Below are 21,524 nucleotides of genomic sequence, written 5' to 3' on the forward strand. Positions count from 1 at the left end.
TGGTATCAATTAATAGCTTATACAGGCTGTATATTTGAAAATGAGACATATTCATAAATGTCATACTAAATCATGTTACAACTTAACAACATAGACTAAAATAAAATTAGGATATGGGATAGGACAAAAAATAAATCAACAAATGTGTTTTGAAGTGTACATAGGAATAAACCTATTCCCTTTACGCTTGATTTCGAGTGCAATGGGAATACTACCAAGTGAGCGCCGAGTGAGACAGCAACAATAACAATGATTTCACATTTACGTTTTAGCTTATGTTAATTATTTTTTACTTGAACTATCATCAAAATGTTTTGTACGTAGTAAAATGATTTTGAAATTTTTTTTAGAGTTGTGATTTAGAAACTAGTTATCATTTAATAAGAATTGAGGTTTTTGGCGTAGTTAAAAATGTGAAATCAAATTATTTACAATGATTGATTTTTTAGTTATTTACAGTTTATTTACACTTACGTGGTACGGAGCAAGTGTTCAAAATGTTCACCGTTTTCCACAATATTATTTCCAATAGCTGATCTTCATTGCGCAGTTAATGAGACTATTCTAGCCAATCCATGTAGGTATATACGCCTAGGTCTTCCATATAATCTATTCTCTCAAGATGCAGTAATCCTAGATCTAGAACATCTTATAGCAACATCATGTCCTCGGTAAGCTTTGCTGTGGAATTTTGTACGTGTCTAGATCCATGCTTTAATAATCAAATGTCAATCATAAAGACGATTACTCCAAGGATATAATATTTAATCCCATTAAGTCTCGTATTACAATAGAAGGTTTAGGTTGGTTGTTTCATACTTTATTATTTGGAGGCTCAGTGGGAAGGTCTTGTGCCTTTGAATGGACCTAAAACCATATGGACAGCAGCTCTGTCAGCATCACATGACATTATGCGACTTGCTACCTTTACCTGCAACAAACCTACATTATCATTTAAGTATTTAAAAATTCTAATTTCGCTTACAATAAAAGAAGTTATAAAAAACATGTAAACTGATTTAACTTACAGTTTGAGGCATAATCCATTCTTTTATAACATTATAAATTCTCAATTCACTAGATGAGTCCGTGTGAAGAAGACTTGTGTGTGGTTGTGACTGACTTGTGACACAAGAGAGCGCCCACAGCGGAGATAAGTATTTGTAGTAACCGTGGTCAAATTGTTGTCAAATTGTTGCATCAACATGTGGTCTTCCAGCCAAGTCCCAGCAAGCTTGGCACATACGGTCGCTGCTGTTCCTAAAAGATGGGAAATGCTTTAATGTCAACAAATTATGATCACTGTACTATAATGCTGGTTTAAATACCTATTTAATTAAATGTAAACAATCTTTACGAACCTTTTAAACGTAATATTATTTGTAAGAGTTACGGTAAAGAAAGACATAGTAAGGAAAACCTGTAAGTCAGCGTGATGGACCCTGGTGAGCTAACAAATAGGAGGTGAGTACTTACAGGTTGTGGTGCAAGCCATTGACGAATCAATGACAGATCGTATCGTCTTGTCATCTAAGGCTCGTCGACCTAGAACATTACGGGATAGTCGCTATACCACATTTCAAATAGCGATCCATATCCAATTAATAAGCCGGCAGTCAAATTCACAATTACGAGGACAAGTCAAACAAGTTAGCGAGAATCTTTAAGTCCGGTATGATAACAAGGTTCGTACATAATAAACAACATCAGCTGTTTGTAGAAAGCCGTGATAGAGGAATAAAGCAACGAAGAACATTCAAAACGTGCACAAATTCACAAAATGATACGAAATAGGTACGAAACGAAAGATCGATAATTCAATAGCTGTCACTGTCAGCATCGACCAAAAATACTGTACCGATGAACAAATCGACTTTAATGAATCGATTAGTACATAAGAATCGATGTTAAAATTTTATTTTTGTTATGTGATTTTATATGGATATGTTAACTTTAATGGATATAATTATTTTGATTGAATTAATCATCCGATACATAACATTTTTCCATTTTTATTTATTTGAACCCATTCACATTAATCGATGTTCTATTTTATTTGTTAACTCAATTAACTTAAGATTTCTCATTTTCCAGATTGAAGATTAGGTTGATTTTTATAAATTTTTAATTAGAAAAATATAACCCTTTTTTTAAACAATACCTCAACTTATTACATTTTGGCCCAGATTGCCCCGTCTACTTTGAGGAACTTATGTATGTGTATGTGTACATAGAGTGAATAATAAATATCTCGCTTTGAAATCGCGGAACTGTTTTATTGCATTTTGTTCTATATTTTTGATTTGTAACTGGCAATTATATAGCTCCTTGTGAAAGAGTTCGTCCGGGGAAGTAAGTACTGCCACCTTACCTATTTCTGCCGCCAAGCTGTAATGTGAGCATTACTGTATTTCGGTTTGGAAGGATAAGAGTGCTGGTGATATTACAAGCACATGGGACTTGTGTCAGCGTGACGGGCACAGTGATGGTGCCCCCAAAATTTTTGCGATTTAAAGCTTTGAGTGACACTGCAACTGTTCTGGATAGGCGTGTCGCTTACCACCAGGCGCACGACTTGTCCGTTCCATCACTTGGTATTATAAAACAAATATATAAAATAAAAAACAATAAGGAAATAAAGTATTTTGGGTTCTCGAGTTCTTAGGTTTTCGCGATTGTTATAATGTAATAGTTACATAGGAATGAAACTATTTTTCCGGATTTAAATCGCGTATATTTGTTTTTTCAAACAAACCGACGTTTCGGGCGTTTCGTATTTTTGCCTTTTAATTTTAATAATTCTGGGATTATCCACTCTATATGTATATATTACTTGATGTTTAGGTAAATGTACTTTGTACCGACCGAAAGTATATTCGTAGTTCCTGAAATAATTTTTCCGTAAGGTAATAAATAATCAGTACAACTAAACTGCTTTTTGGTTTCCCCATTCTGACTTCCAAATATTTTTAGCTTTATGGCCGTATTTTTCCTGTTTATCAGCAAATTTGTTCTTGTTCCAGGTCGCCTGCAGCATAATAGGGAGCCATACGCCGCGGCGGAAAGACGGGTGCGCCACGCACTCGTGGTACGTACGCACGTATTTTTATTTTAATAACGCTATAAATAGACTTACGTTCTCGAAATACCCCAATTTAAGACAAGAAAGCGTAACGAAAGACGCTATCGATTGTCTATTTTAAAAACCTATTTTCTAAATATTATGTTTATTGAATATCACGATGTTTTAGTACCATGGTATTCAATTATATTTTGTGAAATTACTGCACTAGTTATATATATATAGTATTGAGCATAAAATGTAGTAAATTAGTTTATAATATTTGATCACGCCGGAATCGAGTTATATGGACGCCTCGCCACTGATGCACACCTAAATAATGCTTATTCACTCTCGCCTTGACGAGATTCAAGTTATAGCGAGGAATAAGTCCGCAACCAGTAAGTTCCACTCCCTAGCTGCTCTCCATGTAAATGTGGAACCGAGACGCTTCCTATGAATCCTGTGAATATCCACAACATGAGGGTAGAACCCCAGCTCACGTCTAGTCCGTCGATCATGGAAAGGGGAAGACGAATCATATCATGCAGTCCATAAGTACTTTAAATGCTAAAGATATCTAATTTTATTTAAAAGAAATATTCTTTTATTTCTCTTAATATGAATAACTGCATTTTATTTGTAAGTCAATGGCATTTACACAATTAAAAAAAAAAAGAAATTTCGAATCGAACCAAGTAAAAATACAAAAAAATTAACCCTCATAATTTTATTGGACGTATACATTTTAATAAATTAACGTTTAAGTTGCTCAAAGTGAAACCCATTTTTTTAACCGACTTCAAAAAAAAAGAGGAGGTTCTCATTTCGACTGTATGTTTTTTTTTTGTATATATGTTACGCGATAATTCCTAATTCTTTATGTTGGAAAGAGGGTACCTCCGTAGTGGTCCCATTTAATTTTGAAGAAAATCATCCGCCTCTAAGAGTGGCTGGTTGGATGGTTTTATATAAATAGCACCTAAATTTTATAATAAGGAGCAATTATTTTAATGGTTGATTTTGCTATTCTCTAATTCACGGCGTTTTTCTCTCAATATACTTTGAGTAGTGAGAACCGATTTTTATTATCTCTTGTGTCAAGTTCCGTATAGTGGCGAAATAGGGGATGAATCCGGGTTTGCGCACTTTCCGGTAACCGATTTCAAAAAAACTTGGCAAATAGATGTAATTCCACGTACTTTTGAGGTCGGTTTTTTAGCACTCTGTACTGAAATTATTCCAATCACAGATTTATTTAGTCTTTTGAGATTCACTTCGTGTATAGTCTGTTCCAATCGATTTTGAACAACAAATAAATAAACCTGTTTGGTTAAAATTCTAAAGCAATCACTCAATAAATCGAATAACACTTTCACGTATATTTCGAAGATTTCGACTTAATATATCATCACTTTTTCCAAAAATATGCATTGTAAAATCGTATTTAAAAAATGGTAGTCCAAAAGTGAGGTTATTATTCATCTATACTTCTATGACTTGCCTATGCATTCGGTTCAATCAATTCAAGTTTAGTAATCGATTATTAAATCGAACATTTCAATCGCAATCGAACGAGTATCTAAGTGTAAGGATTTGAAGGAGGATTTAAATTGAAATTTTAAATATGCTTATATAGATTATGTGAGGAAAACCGCTAGTATGACTCATTTGAACAAATCGATTCATTCAATTAATTAATCAATCGATTTGTAGTTGGCGTTAAATTGGCCATCACTGAACCGTCTATGGTTGGGCCAGTGACTTGTTTGTTTACTTTTTGTTCAAAATGGATTGAAACGAAGTATAGTCCTTTACAAAGTGTTGTTGTGGATGCTCATAATAACATTCTCACTCTCACTATTTTATTGCACTATTGGATACAATAGTATAATAAAATATTGAGACTTTTTTTTATTTCATGCGATTCAGGCAAAAATTCTGTGAATGCAGTTATTCATTATAAAAAATTTCAGTACAGAGTACTAAAAAAATACCGACCTCAAAAGTTTGTGAAATTACATCCATTTGGCAAGTTTTATTGAAATCGGTTACTGGAAAGTGCAAGAAACCGGATTTATCCCCTAGTTTGCCACCCTTAGAGGTGGAATATTTTCTTAAAATTTAAATGGGACCACTACTGAGGACACTACCTTTCCAACAATAAAAGAATCATCAAAATCGGTTCCCAAATCGCCGGCAAAAAAGGCCATAGTTATCGCGTAACATACATACAAATAAATACAGTCGAATTGAGAACGTCCTCCTTTTCTGAAGTCGGTTAAAAAATATTCTTATATGAAAAGAGCTTCATGTAAAATGTTCTTATAAAATGTGAATATTTGATGTTAAGTTATGGGAAGTGTACATAGTCCAAGTGAAAATTAAATGGACGTTATATCAATTAAAATTAGTTTATTTAGTTATATACTTTGGCGCACCCGTTTTCCGAACTGTTTACTTCAACATCGTTTCGAATAATTTCGAAATATTTCCATTCTACGAATTGCTCATCAAGCTATGAACACGAGGCAATGTCTGGTCACGTCGATGTTCAACTAAAATTGCATTGACGTTGTCAAATCGATTCGCAAATAGATGGTGCGATGTTAAACCGCCTAGCAAACTATCACGTTGAAGGCATCGTTTGAATGTTTAATCGGGCACGTGCACTAATACGTCGTTTAATATTGTGTTCCATTCTAGTCTTATGAATCGGAGGTCAATTCAGACGCGTGTTGGGTTTCGGTTTTTTATTAGACTCGAAATAATCGTTACCCAAAAGGGAATTTAAATTAAAGATATTTATTTATACGGCGAACAGCTGTGAAGTGGAATTCGCTGCCTGCAGACTTATTCCCTGAGCGCTATAACTTGGGGCCTCTTCAAGTCCAGAGTGAATAGGCATTATTTAGGTGCGCACGCATCGTCACTGATAGAAACAATTACATTGAGATTTACATAGAGTGAGATTTGATAGAAACAAAATTACACAACTTGACATGAAGAGAGTTCTACGAGGTAACAAAGTAAATTTCAAAAAGAATAACTCTCAATGTCACACCGGCCAGTATGTAAAAGATTGCATATCAATGCTCTAACAATATTGAGGTCAAATGTGTGCTTATTTTTTATAAAAACAAAAACAAAGATCTTAAACGCGTATATTTGATTTTTCAAACAAACCAACGTTTCGATCTCTTTACAGGTCCCATATGTCACGTAAGGTATAATGAAAACGCATTTCTAATTTTTCGAACATTTTTATCACCATGAGATCTGTAAAGGTATGTCCAGATAAGTTCGATTTTTGGTGATCGACAGGTGTGATAAAAAAAAAACACGTAAATTTGTAAGCAACAGACGATCGACATCGTATTTTCTGTCGATCAACATGTGTGATCAGACAACATCGACTAAAAGTTTAAGGGTCGTATTCCAGAACTCTACTCAATGCTCTAGTCAGGACTTGAGTATGATTTAAAACACTAGAAATCATACTCAAGCCCTTGCCATTAGGGTCGTATTTCCAGTGCTTAAAATCATACTTAAGTCCTGACTTGAGCATTGAGTAGAGATCTGGAATATGACCCTAAGAATCAGACTATCGGTATTGTATTTTTTGTCAGTCAACGTGTGTGATCAGACAAAATCGAGGAAATCTTTAAGAAGCAGACGATCGACATCGTATTTTTTGTCGATGAAAATGTGTGATCAGGCAAAATAGAGTAAACGTTTCAGAAGCAGACGATCGATATCGTATTTTTGTAGACCGCCCAAAAATTTAACAAATCTGTAGGCACCTTTAAATGTCCGAAACCTTGATTTGTTTGATAAAAATAAATATACCTACGCGTTATTAAATCCAAAAAAATAGTGTCATTTCCAAGAGATATTTATGTTAATCACATACTGAAATATAACATTTCCGTTATAATTAGCTATTTTTTCAACCGTTAACAAGCGATGTCACCTTGTACATAGAGCGTCGACATCAATAAAGATCAATGAAGCTTACACAAACGCTGTTGCAATTTGTCATTCTAATGACATACCATATTTAACAGAACAGGTGCGACAATTCTGTCTCATATTTATAGTCACTCGGTAACAAACAGTCGCATAAACAGGCTGAAAGTGACGAGAGACGACCATTAATTTTTTCCCGGATCTTCACAAATGGAAAAGACAATTTCTTTCTACGTAGGTGCAATATTTACGACTTGACACACGGTTTTGTCGCAAATTGTTCGACGTCTGGGCCTTTATGACGTGCCAGACGAAATTGCGGCGGCACTGATGATTAACCTCGACATAATCGAGTTTCTCCCACCTAAAAGCGACAGCGAAGTTAATTTCCACTGAATTTCCGGAAATCATTATTTATGTAATACTTTATTTAACAATAACAACATAACAACGAAAAAAAGTAATTTTCGAATAATTGGCTAAAAAAAAACTATGGCTACCTTGACCGTTTTATACAATGTGAATTTCGAAACAATGCCGCGTTTAAAAAGCCATTTCGTCGTTTGTGTTTGTCGAGTCGTAGATGTTTTCGCGCCGTTTTCGATACAAATTGAATTCTTTCCACACCTATTTCGCATTGATTTTACTGATTCGAGGTCACGCTTCAGCGGTTCGAGATAGTCGAAGTCGCTTTCAGGTCGGGTGATTCATTGGATTTTCAATCTTTTTACTGGCGTGCGTTTTGTAGTCAATCTTTGTCAAAAAAGTTTTTGTGAATAAACTGCTTTTCCTATTCCTAACCTACATACACTATTTTCGATTTGTCCGAGTCAAATTCTAAATTATATCGTTCGACGTCAACCGACTCGAGTACACGTAAGAGGCATGCGTGTCACGTCCACGGTCACGCTGGGCACAAATCGAATTACGCTCCGGGATAGGTTTCGAGAAGGTTCCATTAGGTTGCACTGTCACTGTGATACGCTAAGAATTATCGTATCGATTACTTCAACCAATGCAGTAGAATCTGAAACGTATTTGAAATTGAACCTTCACATTTAAATGTATAATGTAGTCAAGTGAAAATTTATACATTTGCTCACGAAATAGACGAGACTGAGAGATCTGATTTTCTATACAATAACAGAAATCATCATACATAGTGAGAAAACTGGCATGGCGGTCGAAATGAAGTACCTCACTCCCAACGAGTTTGCTTGAATGTATGGTGAAATATGTAAAGATGTTGCCACAATTACAGGCACAAGGGATTTCATAACTTATCTACCTGAGTGACGGGCGCAGTGGCAGTACACCTCTGAATTTTGTAATTTAAGAGTCTATACTGCCACAGCTCAAATTCAAATGTTTCCCATACTAATACGGTTCATTTTGCTCTGGTCGAGGGGTCGGGAACACTGGCTTTATTTAAGAATTTCTTTTTTTACAAACGAAATTAAATCTATTTGTTTATACGTGTATTAGTATATACGTGTTCTAGTTGCTTTAGTTTATATTAAAAAAAAATCGTTGGTATATGTAAAGTACTTATGTTACTGTTGTCAAACAGCGGTTTTCTTGTAAAATTTCGAGATAAATTTGTCTTTTTTTACTATAGTGAAAATTTTTAGGAATACTGTTTTTACACCGTATAGTAATCAGTGTATACGCACTAAATTTTACTATATATCTTTTCCAAAGTGATTGCTACAACACTTTCACTGTTATGCGGAATCAACCAAAACCATTTGAGGTAGTATAGACCTTAAAGCTTTGAATGCCACGCATTTGTCATGGATATGCGTGTTTCTTACAACCAGTCACACGATTTATTCGTCCCGTTGTTTGATATCATAATAAAAAAACATTCCACGTAAATTTAAATTTAGTAAATTTTCGACTTTTCAACCCCTGAGCTTACGAACGCAAAAATCGAGTAAGAAATCGCACAGGATCAAGATTAAAACGCCTATCAATCTTACTCAACTGCTGACTGTACATCAAAACAGTGGCCGCAATCAATTTAACCAAAATACAATTACAAACACCCATTTGCCAAGCTCAAAACACATCCGTTATACGCTGTACGGATTCAGTATTGCGTATACGAATTCTTCATTTGTAAAACAACGATTGTGTAATGTTACAGCGGTTATACGGCCGGTGTATGATGGTCTCTAAATCAAAGTCATAATTTCTTCATTTCATAAACAAGTAAATTATAATTCATAACGTCGTCTTTAAAGAGCCTCGCATACAAGCCAGGTTCAACTAAAGAGAACAAGTAAGTTTTATAAACTGCTCTTTTAAATGCTGAAATAGAATTCACAGCAAAAATAAAATAAAAGCAAACACCATGGTTGCTTGAAAAGTTCGATAGCGGTGAAGCGTACGGAAAGTGGTATTTTTCCGCCCTAATGCGGAAATATATAAGGTCAAATAATCTCTATTTCACAGGTAAGCTCTACTGCTCATTCGTAAGGCAGATTCCCCTGAGAAGTATGAGCAAGAAACTCTAGGGATTGCTCTTTGTCTTCCTATTTACTTTTTGGTCCTCGTGAGGAAAAGTATGTCCTTTTTAAATTACAACCAATTTTTTTTTTCTAGTCAAGACTTTTATATTTTAAATAACAAATTATGACTGCTTCAATTATTTCCAAAGTTAAGTAATGTATTCACTAAATTGATATAAATTGTATTGTAATAATTTTCCACAGAAACGTTATATCATTTTATTTATCAAACTACATCGTACATCATACGTCGTTTTTTTGTCGTGTTGGGTTTTTGTTGATGTAATCCGTCTTAAGCTGGTATAATTTTTTTAAGATGAATTGCTCTATTATATAGTCTTTGACATTATGTAATAATGGCAGTTTTCGAAAATGTACCAAAGAAATAACCATTATAAAGCAGAACACAATTAATATACGTTTATTTCACTTCCTCTGTTCCCATATTTTCTAACAGGGACTTCGCACGTTTTCCAAGGGTTATCAAACTTCTTCGACATGCGGGTTTCATCATGATATTTTTCTTAACATTAATGAGAGGTATTGCTTCGAAACAATCACAAATACACGTAACTCATAAATTAAATTCATGAATATATGCCGTCACAGTGATTCGAACCTTCGACTTCTCAATTGAGAAGCAACCGGTCTCCCACTAGGCTACCACCCCACTATGATTGTATAAATATTTTGACTCAAAAGTCAAAGCATTATTAACTAAAATAAACATTACTTTCTGCGTAAACAGCTCCTAATATAGCAATGCGTTTATAGATTTGTCGGTTAATTAATTAATTTCAATTTTAACAATTAAATTTTCAATAATTATTTGATCACCCATAGCTGTAAAAAGTAATGCAAATGCAATTATAGGAAATACAAGGAAGATGTTGTTAAATTTCTTAACTTTTGAGTCATTACATTGATAGCTGTTAGAAAAATATTATAATACCATTATGTTGGCTTCCCACGGCGTGTACTTTCACTTTCACGCTGCGAGAAGACTGCGGCCCGTGCTTGGGCGCGGGCTTGCATGTATATGCCTGTACCACGAGCACGCGCCCGCAAAAATCGGCGCGGCCTGTGGAATCACGGGTCATGGGAAGCCGCCTATAGACCACCGATGGATTCTTTTGGTTCTTTGCTTTAGTAGCGTGGACACACACATAGACCGCAAATTACATTAAAACTCACGAGAGAAATAAATGTAGGCCATACAAATATTTCTCCCGACCCGGGAAACAAATCCGGGACTTCGGCATGACAGACCAGCATGATAACCGTCCGGCCACGAAGGCAGTTATTTAATTTAAATTAAATTAATTATTGTCCTACCACAGTAAATATAAATAATTATATCGACATATCGATAATCATTATAATAACACATGTCACTCTTTTTGTATAGGTCTATCGAACTCGACTGCTTAGTCATAAGTACATTGCATGCATAAATTATGGGCATCTATTTTAAATTCACTACTCATGCCGTCATTTCAACCATTTTTGTCGATGACGGTTCATGTTAGCTATTTACATTATGCATAAAATAGAGTGGGATTTTTATTAATTCATTGATATGTTTGTCGATAAAATGCATAGTATCTAAAAAATACAACCAGCATTATTAAACCTAAGCAAACAATCGCTACGAATGCTTTATATTTGCTTTAAAAATAAATCTGTTCCACAAACAGCGCGCGGTTATTCAGTAAGAGAGGTCTTTTCTTTTCGCGAATAATAGAAAAGCTTTTCACTAAAGCTGTTTGTTGCTGGAAGTACAATCGTGCGCCTGAACCATCGACTCAAAACATAGCGCCTAATCTATACAAACCTGACCATTTTATACAATGCAATGCACTTAAAGACCATGACGCTTACACATCGCGTCCACAAGCATCGCGCGAATTTAAAGCGCAAGTAAAATTTGCGCATAAATCGCCAGTCTCTCAAATCGCGCGCATAACGCGCGTGACGAGTCGAAACACTAGAAACTTCTTGATTACTAGGGAAATGGAGCAGCAAAATTTTGATAAAATGTATAAAATTAATTAGAAAAAAAAACCGGCAATGTGGGATATACTCTTCTGAGTACGCTAATAGAATTTTAAAACGTTAATAACACACCATGTGTCATTCTATCGTAAAGAATTGGATGTACGAAGTTCATTCTGCTTTCCCTTCGTTTGCGATTCATCTAACGACGATAAGCTAGTCACAACTCGGCCGTTTCATCCAACTCCATGTTCAATACTGACGTAAAGTTCATCCACCCTCAAACGCGCGCGCGTCGAACGTCTCTTGACTTTCTTGTGGACACAACGTACGCGCGTATAAGCGCGAAACGATCGCGCCGAATTCTCATCTTGTAGACAAGGCCATAGAACACAATCGCATGAAGCAAACCGGATGTTCACCATTGGTACGTGGATGCCAGTGGGTGGATACCGGGGCGTTATTTAGCTTCGATTGGTTTGCACTTACTGGATTACTGAGTAAAGTGCATTGATGCAGAATTAGGACACTTGTGTCTTAGAACTGAATGTCTATGTTGATCGGACTATAAATATCCAGTTACTTATAGATCGGAATCGAGTGAAATAAATCCCTTGGTACGTCTTTGTTGTTTTCGCAGTAAATTAATGAAAGTGCTGAAATATCGGTCGGTTTGTTTAATTAGAAAAATAGCTGTTACCGCGAATTCATGTACGCAAACATTTATATGTATCCTATTAATATATAAAAAGGAAACTCTATTGGTTGGTTATAATTTTCAATTGAGACGTTTAAAAAAAATTACATGCTTAGTGTAAAAAGAATGGTTTTTTTTTATGAAATCGATACCTTCAATAAACACTATGCGAACTTTATATTTTGGTCAGTTTCAGGTATTTTTGTAAACGGCCATGTTTATTTACTAATATTATACTCCCTTAACTTTGTGAGGAAAAAAATAAAGAAACAAAACACAATATTCGAAAAAAAAACAAAAAAACGAATTTTGTGAAGAAAAAAAAACAAACAAACAAAAATCAAAATAAAAACAGAACAGGTTTAAAAATTAACTGGGCGTAGTATTCATTGGAGGTATCGACATATAGTGATAAACATAACATTAATAAGAGCAATAAAAATAAACTGGCTGGTAGTCGTTTTCATAACGTCACAAATTTATTTAAGGGGCATTGTATACGCTTCTGCAATACAATTCCGGGCGATATTCGAAATTTGCCACTTCGAGGTTTTATTGATACAAAGACTACACTGAAGTACATTATTATACAGCTTCTGTGTACTTGGATAACAAAAAATCATGATAGTGTGCAATCATGATAGCAAGTAAGACCCATTTAGCTCTTGCTTGCTTTGAAATAAATATCGTAATTGTTTAAATAATGTGCACAAATGTTTATTTACAAAGAGCGAACCCTAAAGTTTCTTACTCATTCTTAGGGAAAACTGCCTTACGAATGAGTAGTAGAGTTTCATCAATGTGACGTTTTCAAGTGTAGTTTGATTACTTATGAAACAATAATAATAACGACTCATCCGAAAAACAGAGTCCGATGTGATTATACAGCGAAAAGACGATACATACATAACGTTGTTATTCAAACTGAGGCCTATCTATCTGTGTATACAGTTTTTTTATATGTTATTTCTTTTCGGAGATATAAAATAGAACAACGGTCGATCTCATGTCCACAGCTAAGAACAACGATAGAAATGTACAGTGACCCGAGAATAAGCAGTCTTGTACTTAGGTCTCTGCGGATGAGTCGATAATAACGCATACAGTCATAGCCCCGCACCAAGGAAACCCTGTTTCACGGGTGCCATGGAGACACACATAGACAACCACATTTTACACCCAAACTCACGAAAGAAATAAATGTAGGCCATACAAATATTTCTCCCGGCCTGGGCATCGAACCCGAGACCTCTGGCGTGGCAGTCCAGCGTGGTAACGTTTAATGAAGATTGTTCGAGTTTTAATTTATTTTTATCATGATAACCGTTATTTTAATTTAGATATAAAAAGCTAAGTTATTTTATGATACCAAGTGAAAGGGCGAACAAATCGTACGCATGGTGTTAAGTGATAAGCCTGTCCATAACAGTTGCAGTACCACTCAGGACTTTAAATCACAAATATCACCCAAAGACATAAATTGACAAGTCTCATGTATGTAATATGTCAGGTGAGATCTTTATGTTTGGTTTTTAACGACTTTTTGCCGTGGCGCCATCTATGAAATATCTATAATAATTTCGAATGAAATTTTCTGTGTGCTCGAATTTTGTATGATTAATTATAACGATTTTCCGTATTCAGTCAATTCACAAATATACAAAAACAATTCACAAAATCCTGACACTTTAGAAACATCCATTTTAATCAGACTCCATGAATATGCAGCTAAGCTTATTTATTAGTCGGCACATTCGAGACAATTGAGGTGCGGGCTGCAGTTTTATTCGATTATCTACTGTCATATAGGGATTCTGCTTTATTCGCTTGTAGTGTTTATACTATAGATAACACGTTCTAGCAGACAGTTTCTATAACATGGTTAACTATTATTATATATAACAGCAGTAGAGCTCCTTGCGAAGAAGTTCGTCCAGGGAATTACTGCCACCTTACCTACTTTTCATTCCTGCCACCAAGTAGTATTGTAATGTAAATGTAATCATTATTCCATTCCGGGTTTGAAGGGAAAGGGTGTTGGTTAAATTACGGGCACATGGGACTTGTTATGTTTCAGAGTGTCGGGCGCAGTGGCAGTGATCCTAAGATCTTTGCGATTTAAAGCTCTGAGTGGCACTGCAACTGTAATGGATAGGCGTGTCGCTTATCACCAGGCACGACTTGGTCGCCCCGTCACTTGGTATTATAAAAAAAAAACTTAAATTTGGTAGGAAACAAAATAATATGCAACAGGGAATATTTGGAAACTAAAAGGTGTGGTGTTGCAGATGATATGCTTGATAAGCTGCTAGGATAAGCTGGTCAGAATAAATAACTTTGGAGCACTAGGAAGAGTAAAAGACAGCAGAAAAATCATACAGTCTATTGAAAATCTGAGATACTTTATGATAGCGTGTTTGAAATCTGAGTGACGGTAAAGTGGAGGGCGGGCAGACGTAAGCGAAGATAAACGTGAATAATAATAGTATAATAATCTGCCACACAATTACGCCAATAACGTGGTCTCAAACTAGTAAATTCCTTGTACTATTAAAACCATAGCAACGGAATTCACTCTTGAACACAACACGAAACACCCATTCCAGATCCAATTTGGAAAAGTTCATTTCCCTAACCACAAACCTAGTTTCAAACCGTGGACTCACCGAGGTCGAGTGAGATTGAGAAGACAATTTTGACCGGATAAAAAGAAAAAAGTGATTGCCGTATCGTACATGGTTTTTTTTTGTTATAACGACAAGTGACGGAACGAACAGGTCGTGCGCCTGATGGTAAGCTATACGCCTATCCATAACAGTTACAGTGCCACTCAGAGCTTCAAATTGCAAATATCTGAGGGGCACTACCACTGCGCCCGTCACCCTGAGACATAGTTGACAAGTCCCATATACCTGTAATTTCACCAACATCCTAACCCTTGAAAACCGGAACAGAGTAATGCTGACATTACTGCTTAGCAGCAGAAATAGATAAGGTGGCAGTACTACCCCGGACAAAACTCTTTGACAAGGAACTCTACTGCTACTTACTAAAAGGGTTTAGAAAAAGTTCTTTAAAGGGCAGAAGGGAGTTTACTACTAGGACGTTAGCTAGCTTTCAAGTTTATAATGATGAAGGTAATAAAAGTAAACTTATTATCAGTATAACACGAGCGAATTTTAATATTATATTTAGTAAAACAAACGTAGAAATACGAGGTTTTAAAAACTTTTTTTGTCACTGTGACGTGATGAACAAGTCTCGCCTAATGGTAAGCTATATGCCTGTCCATAATAGTTGCAGTGCCACTCAGAGCTTTAAACATCAAAGATCTGATCTGTCCCATGCCAAGTGTCTCATGAGACATAAGTTGACAAGTCCCATATGCCTGTAATTTCACCAGCACCCTTACCCTTCAAAACCGGAACACAGTAATGTTGACATTACTGCTTGGCGGGAGAAATAGGTATGGTGTCACTACTTCCCTGGACGACCTCTTTTACAGGGACCTCTACTGCTACTGAAACTGCTACTTTCTTTGTCTTGATCGATATTTCAAAGCTTGTCTAGCAAAAACACCTTTTCTGGTTTTGCGGTCTTACGTATGGTCCCCATGATTAGCAGCCGAAAGCATATAAATTTGAACGTAACAGAGACATTTTGACAGAAAGTTCATGTCAAATCACCACCTAAACCGACCGACAAAATAAACCATACAGTCATCCATAGTTGACCTGTAACTAGAGCAGTGTAAAGTCAAGCCCTCTAAGCATAACAGGCCCTCGACTGGCACACTCGGAGTGTGCTTAATTGATTGCAACTGTACTCTCGCGACTTGTAGCTCTGATTTGTTACTGTCCAAATGAGTTGCGTGGTTGCTGTTGTGATTTGGTATCGCTTTAAGGAATTATAGACCCTTCGCATAGCATTTGAATGCATTACATTGAGAATAGGTAAAAGCCAGTCTGTGAATATGAAGGAAATGTAATGTGAAATCAGCCAGCAAAATTTGTATATACAATCCATTTTTCAGCAACTAACGAAATGCTACTTAGTTTACAAAACATTGCTTGCTTAAACCATGAAAAAACACATGATTCTGATGAAACCTGCACGTGGGAGTTGGAGTTGGTTTGCAAAAGTTTACCACGAGGTGCAAAGTCCCCAAACGTTATTGGGGCAGTATGGTCCCTCTTCGGACTACAAAATTATACGAGTAATTGCTCGTATAATACTTAATGGATAAAAGATCTAGGTCTTGATTTGCCGATATTTAGTGACGCAGAATTCTTTTTTCTTTTAACTCACACTCACGGTGTCTATAGTTGTATATCTCTCAGGGCTTTCTTCATTTTTCTCTTAAGACATTAGACTCCGTGTCGACCATTTTTTTACTCCTTTTCACTACCTACAAATTTGCTTTACATATTTCCTTTCACCTTGAAAGCAAGTGATTCAGCCAATTTCTACGAATTGTTCGTAGATATTTTTCTGCGTAAGTTATGAAAGCTTTTGTCCGCTTTTTCATCTTTGTTAGTGTTAAAAGAATTTTATTGCGAATATTTACATTTATAACAGCGAGATTATTGGTAACGCATGTGATAAAATGTTTGATAACACAACTCAAATCTATACCAAAAATATATCACAAATTCACAGTAGGTACATTGCTAAACTGTATATAGCATGTATCTATATGTACATAATGTGGATTCGAAATATTTTAAACACTTTTGTTTAAAAGTTTAACACCTATATGCGGTTCATATGCAACGACTGTAAAGGTTACATCGTGTTAAGTTGCTGCTCTTGTGTTGAATGTTAGCTAACACGGACTTCCGTCTCTCATATTCATTACTATACGTAAAAGGAGTTTCTTTATATTAAGTAGTTTTAAAATCAAAACAGTCAGGCTTCTCCAATGGTCTAAAACATAATCTCCCAAAGTGATCCCTACCGCCCAGTGGGCGCTGAAGGGAGTTGATGCTGTTCAGTGGGTCCTACCGCATTAGAATAAAAAACTGAATTATCTATACATATTGTAGTGTTATCATGTTACTCACAGTTCATCCTACATGTGTTCTCTGTTGCCGGATCCACTGAAAATCAGCGTCGTAGCACTTCCAGTGAGACGACACCAAGCTGAGTGGATGGCGGATTCCGTAACAGCACAGCACGCACTTTTTATGGCTTGTTACTTGTTTATTTGTTACAATATTAATATTTCTTATTTGTGTAATATGTGCACGTGTAATATTTAAATGTTATGCTTTAGTCTTTCTTTCCGTCTTATGTTATGTATCGTACAATTTAATTATATGTGTACTGTGTTGTTTTCGTGAATAAACAATTTCTATTCTATTCTATTCTACATATTCACATCCATTTTTGTGGCGGTGGGCAAGCTTCATTGTCTCTTATCACCATTTTGGTCATCTACATCCATTGGTTTTCTGGTTACGAGCTCTCAAAATCTATTGCTTGACATACCTCATCTTCAATCGCCCTTTTTACTATCTTCTATACACATCACAGATTTCGGCGCTATAACTTGTTCGATATCACACACTTTTTCCAACTCTTGTTTACTTTTCTCCATTAATTACTTAAATTCGAACTCTAAATTAAATTTTTCACATTTTTGATATATTTTGATGTTTGTTATTCCGTTACTATGGCGATTTTTCTTTCGGACATGGCCCTATTGAGATTTTCTGAATTAAATCTTTCGCTAATAGCCTCATTTCGACCTGGCGCCATATTATTCATTGATCTGAAATTGGAACTTTTGAAATTTACCCAAATTGATGAATCTATGAAAGCTCATCACGCGCCTAAGAGCGAACAGTCTTGGATCAGAAGTGACAGCGGAAATACTAACTGTATTACTATGCACAAACCGAATCTTCCGCAAGAGCTCTCCTAGAAGATGAAATTAACGTACAAACTTATCTGTACCCTTCGGCCCGTCTACCGCTGCCTCTGCGAACCTCATCCTACGCATCCTATCACTGCAAAACTCGGCGCTGCGCGCCTGTACTTGGCTTCTTGGCTTATCTTTGTTTTCATTTCATCCATTATTTTTGTCGCTACACGACAATATAAGCTAGACTGCAAATATGTACTTACAATTTTTTTCCTTTTGATTTTTTGTGATACGTTAATATAAGAAATACGTGTTAAGTCTAAAAGTTTCAGAACCTATTGTCTAAAAGGAAAATTGTTAAACGGTAGAGGCGTTATTCCGAGACAATGGCACAGTCGACCGGGGTCACGGACGCAGGTTCAAGAACAAAGTGTGTTATGCGTATTAGCTCTGTATTATAGGCGCCTTGTCGTCGAGTTGCGGACACCAGCCCGTTACACCAAGTACCAAGTACCAAGTAGCTCTGTATTACCATTAACCTTGCGGTAGTAACTGATATTATTATTTACAACATTTTCACCGACAATAAAAACTAAGAAGTCAACAAACTGTGTTGGTTCACACAACTTCCATCGCTACTTTTTAAACCAATTTCGATCTACAACCGACGAGGTGACAAAAACACCATATACAATGAGAAATGTCACGCGTTACTGATTTTTCGAAAGTTCATTGAACGAATTCCTGACGCCCTCCAATAACTTAGACTTTTATTTTCTTGCCTTTTATCTATAGATAGATAAAGTAAAACGTACGTTAACAACATCATTAAAATTAAATAATATACACTAAAATAGATTTTGCGAGGTGTACATTTTTGGCGAATTTCTTTATTTGGTCTATATGACAACGCTGGCCACCTTGGATTCTTTTTTTTGCATTTATTGTCACATGTACATAGTCAGGTGTTACAAATGTCTTACATTACGACTGGAGTGTCGTACATGACCCTGAATAGGGCAGTGCAAGTCAAGATATTCAATACAACATAAGAAAATATCATAATTCAATAGACAAAAGTGTCAAGAGGCATATTGGTGACTCGAAATTAGTAGAGGCGAAGCTGCAGAGCCTTGAACATCGCCGTAGAGTTGCCTGCTTATCGGTATTCTACAGGGTATATCACGGAGAGTGTGCGATGGAATTGCATAATTTGATTCCGCCTTCCCCTTTCCATTATCGGGGGACTAGACGTTGACTGGGGTTCCACCTCTATGTTGGGGACTTGTCCCCCGAACGCTATAACTTGGACCTTTTCAAGATGACAGTGAATAGGCATTATTTAGGTTTGCATGCTACATCGTCGACCTCATCGTCACTTTCCATCAGGTGAGGTGAAGTCAAATGCTCACTTTTTATAAAAAAAAGAAACCCAAAAGATCTTCCTCTAACGTAATAGGATCATATGTTGAAAAACTGTAATTGTGTTTATTGTACAAACTATAAAAAGATTATGTACTTGTAATATCAAGTTGGTCTTACGAACGGAATATAAGATCTAGCTATATGTATAACTACGTACAATACTTACGTAGAAAGCAAAGAAGTAATTGGGATAATGCAGTTTCAAAATATCGCTGTCTCTTTCAAACTTTAACAATTAACGAGATTGAGAGACAAAGAGAAATTGCGAAGTCAGAAATAATTTTTTTGTGTTGTATGCTTTGCTCTTCTCGGTATAACGCCCTTTAAGATTTACTGCCATAAGCTCTTTCCTGGACATCCTTGTGCGTTCCAACTTTACCTTCCCTTTTATTTGGTCTATGTAACTTGTTCCCCGCATTCGCTTTCCTTGTTCAATCTTCGCCATTTCCAGTAAATGATGTAGATGATTATGTAAAAGCGTGTAGTATACAATTGTATATAAAATTGTAACGTATCATTATACTATAGAATATTAATAATGATAGGCACAAACAGTAATTAAAATTTATACAAACGCTAAATAATAAAAATAAGGCATTTATTTCTCCACAAAACATAAGAAACAATACTTAAAAAGGAATAGAAAAAAACAATTGAATCCTTTTTGTCCACATCACTCAATTGTATATTGCGTATATGATATATGATGTTTGATATATGATATTATATGCTATTTCAATTGTTGAATTCGACATTTGTTCATTTATTGAACATACTATTCGTTACTGCCGGCTTGTCGAGCTCCGGGTATGTCCGACCACACCCGCAGGCCGAGGCTACACAGCTCGTTAAATATATTGTAAGGCTACTCTTTTCCTTCTTAAAGTACGTCGCATTTCTAATTTTTCTCGCAACGCGAAACTGACACAGCATGTTTTAATAAAAAATAAAATAAAAATTAACTCCAGCTGACGCTAACCCTAGCGTGAGCCCGAAGACAAAAGTTATCTGTTCTTCGAACTCTTGAAAATTGACAGTTCGAAGAAGAGATAACTTTTATCTTCGGACTCATGCTAAGCCTGCTGGCTACATAGTTCTGGCAATTTTTACTCTTAAAGAGCTAGAATACAAAAATATTAATTATCAGTGAAGAAAAATTTTTCCCCGAGATTAATAAATTCATATTTTGAAGGACATATATGGAGGAGACGGTTATTGTATAAGTTAATGCATTTAATACTGAAAATTCTATTTCATAATTTCGCTCACTTCAAAATACGCTTGTTTTAGTAGTAATAGAGGTAGCTTCTGAAAAAGTTCGTCCAGGGAAGTACTGCGACTTTACCTATTTCTGCCGCCAAGCAGTAATATGACCATTGGGAAGGGTGCTGGTGAAATTACAGGCACATGGGATTTGTCAACTTATGTCTCATGGTGATGGGCGCAGTGGCAGTGCCCTTCAAGATCATTGCTAATTAAAGCTCTGAGTGGCACTGCAACCGTTATGGAGAGGCGTGTCGGCTACCACCAAGCCCACGACTTGTTCGTCCAGTCACTAGGTATAATAAAAAAAATACGTATATTTCAAATTAAAACAAAACAGTGGGATCCTAAACGATTCATAATTGACACAAAAAATAGCTCAAATTAAAAAAAAAGTCATATACCATTCCTATTTCTAATTCATAGAGTTTTAAGTGATTACCTGAAATAAAATCAATATGTTATCATTTATACGTTATTGGTACGTAATGGTAGGCTTAATTGTTGAAAGAGTGATTCATATTATTTATTCTATTCGTTATGTTTTACATCAACTCAATCCTTAAAGACGACCCGTGCACGGTGGCGTAACATATAGTGACGATGCTGACCTCCATCATCGTCATCCCACCCTTTTATTAGGTTAGTAATGATAGGCACAAATTCAATTTTAAAATTTTGAATTCCCTTATTCTTCACTATATATTAATGTTCTTCGATTCGTCCTCACTTCCA

General features: G+C 35.8%; 1 protein-coding gene and 1 long non-coding RNA gene across 14 annotated transcripts in view; one reads left to right on the forward strand and one right to left on the reverse strand.

The window, feature by feature from the left end:
• LOC113228111 overlaps positions 1 to 17,780 on the reverse strand; it is a 55,681-nt gene extending 37,901 nt beyond the window's left edge. The window contains exons 1-4 of one of the 4 annotated variants that reach the window (XR_003310269.1): positions 17,726 to 17,780; positions 1,477 to 1,545; positions 1,029 to 1,260; positions 475 to 931 (exon numbers count right to left, since the gene is read on the reverse strand). This is a non-coding gene — a long non-coding RNA (uncharacterized LOC113228111). Of the gene's footprint in view, positions 1 to 474; positions 943 to 1,028; positions 1,261 to 1,476; positions 1,546 to 17,298; positions 17,444 to 17,615; positions 17,638 to 17,725 lie in introns of those variants that run through there. The other 3 variants (XR_003310268.1, XR_003310266.1, XR_003310267.1) reach the window with 3 other exon arrangements.
• The window catches only part of LOC113228109 (plasma membrane calcium-transporting ATPase 2), a 322,320-nt gene that overhangs the window by 125,359 nt on the left and 175,437 nt on the right, over positions 1 to 21,524 (forward strand). For all 10 annotated transcript variants that reach the window (XM_026461259.1, XM_026461263.1, XM_026461262.1 and 7 more), the window contains one exon: positions 3,024 to 3,088. The gene's annotated coding sequence lies outside the window, so the exon portion shown is untranslated. The remainder of the gene's footprint in view (positions 1 to 3,023; positions 3,089 to 21,524) is intronic.

Source organism: Hyposmocoma kahamanoa, unplaced genomic scaffold, assembly GCF_003589595.1.
Source record: "Hyposmocoma kahamanoa isolate Upper Pololo Valley unplaced genomic scaffold, ASM358959v1 224, whole genome shotgun sequence".
In the NCBI taxonomy this organism is placed as follows: domain Eukaryota; kingdom Metazoa; phylum Arthropoda; class Insecta; order Lepidoptera; family Cosmopterigidae; genus Hyposmocoma; species Hyposmocoma kahamanoa.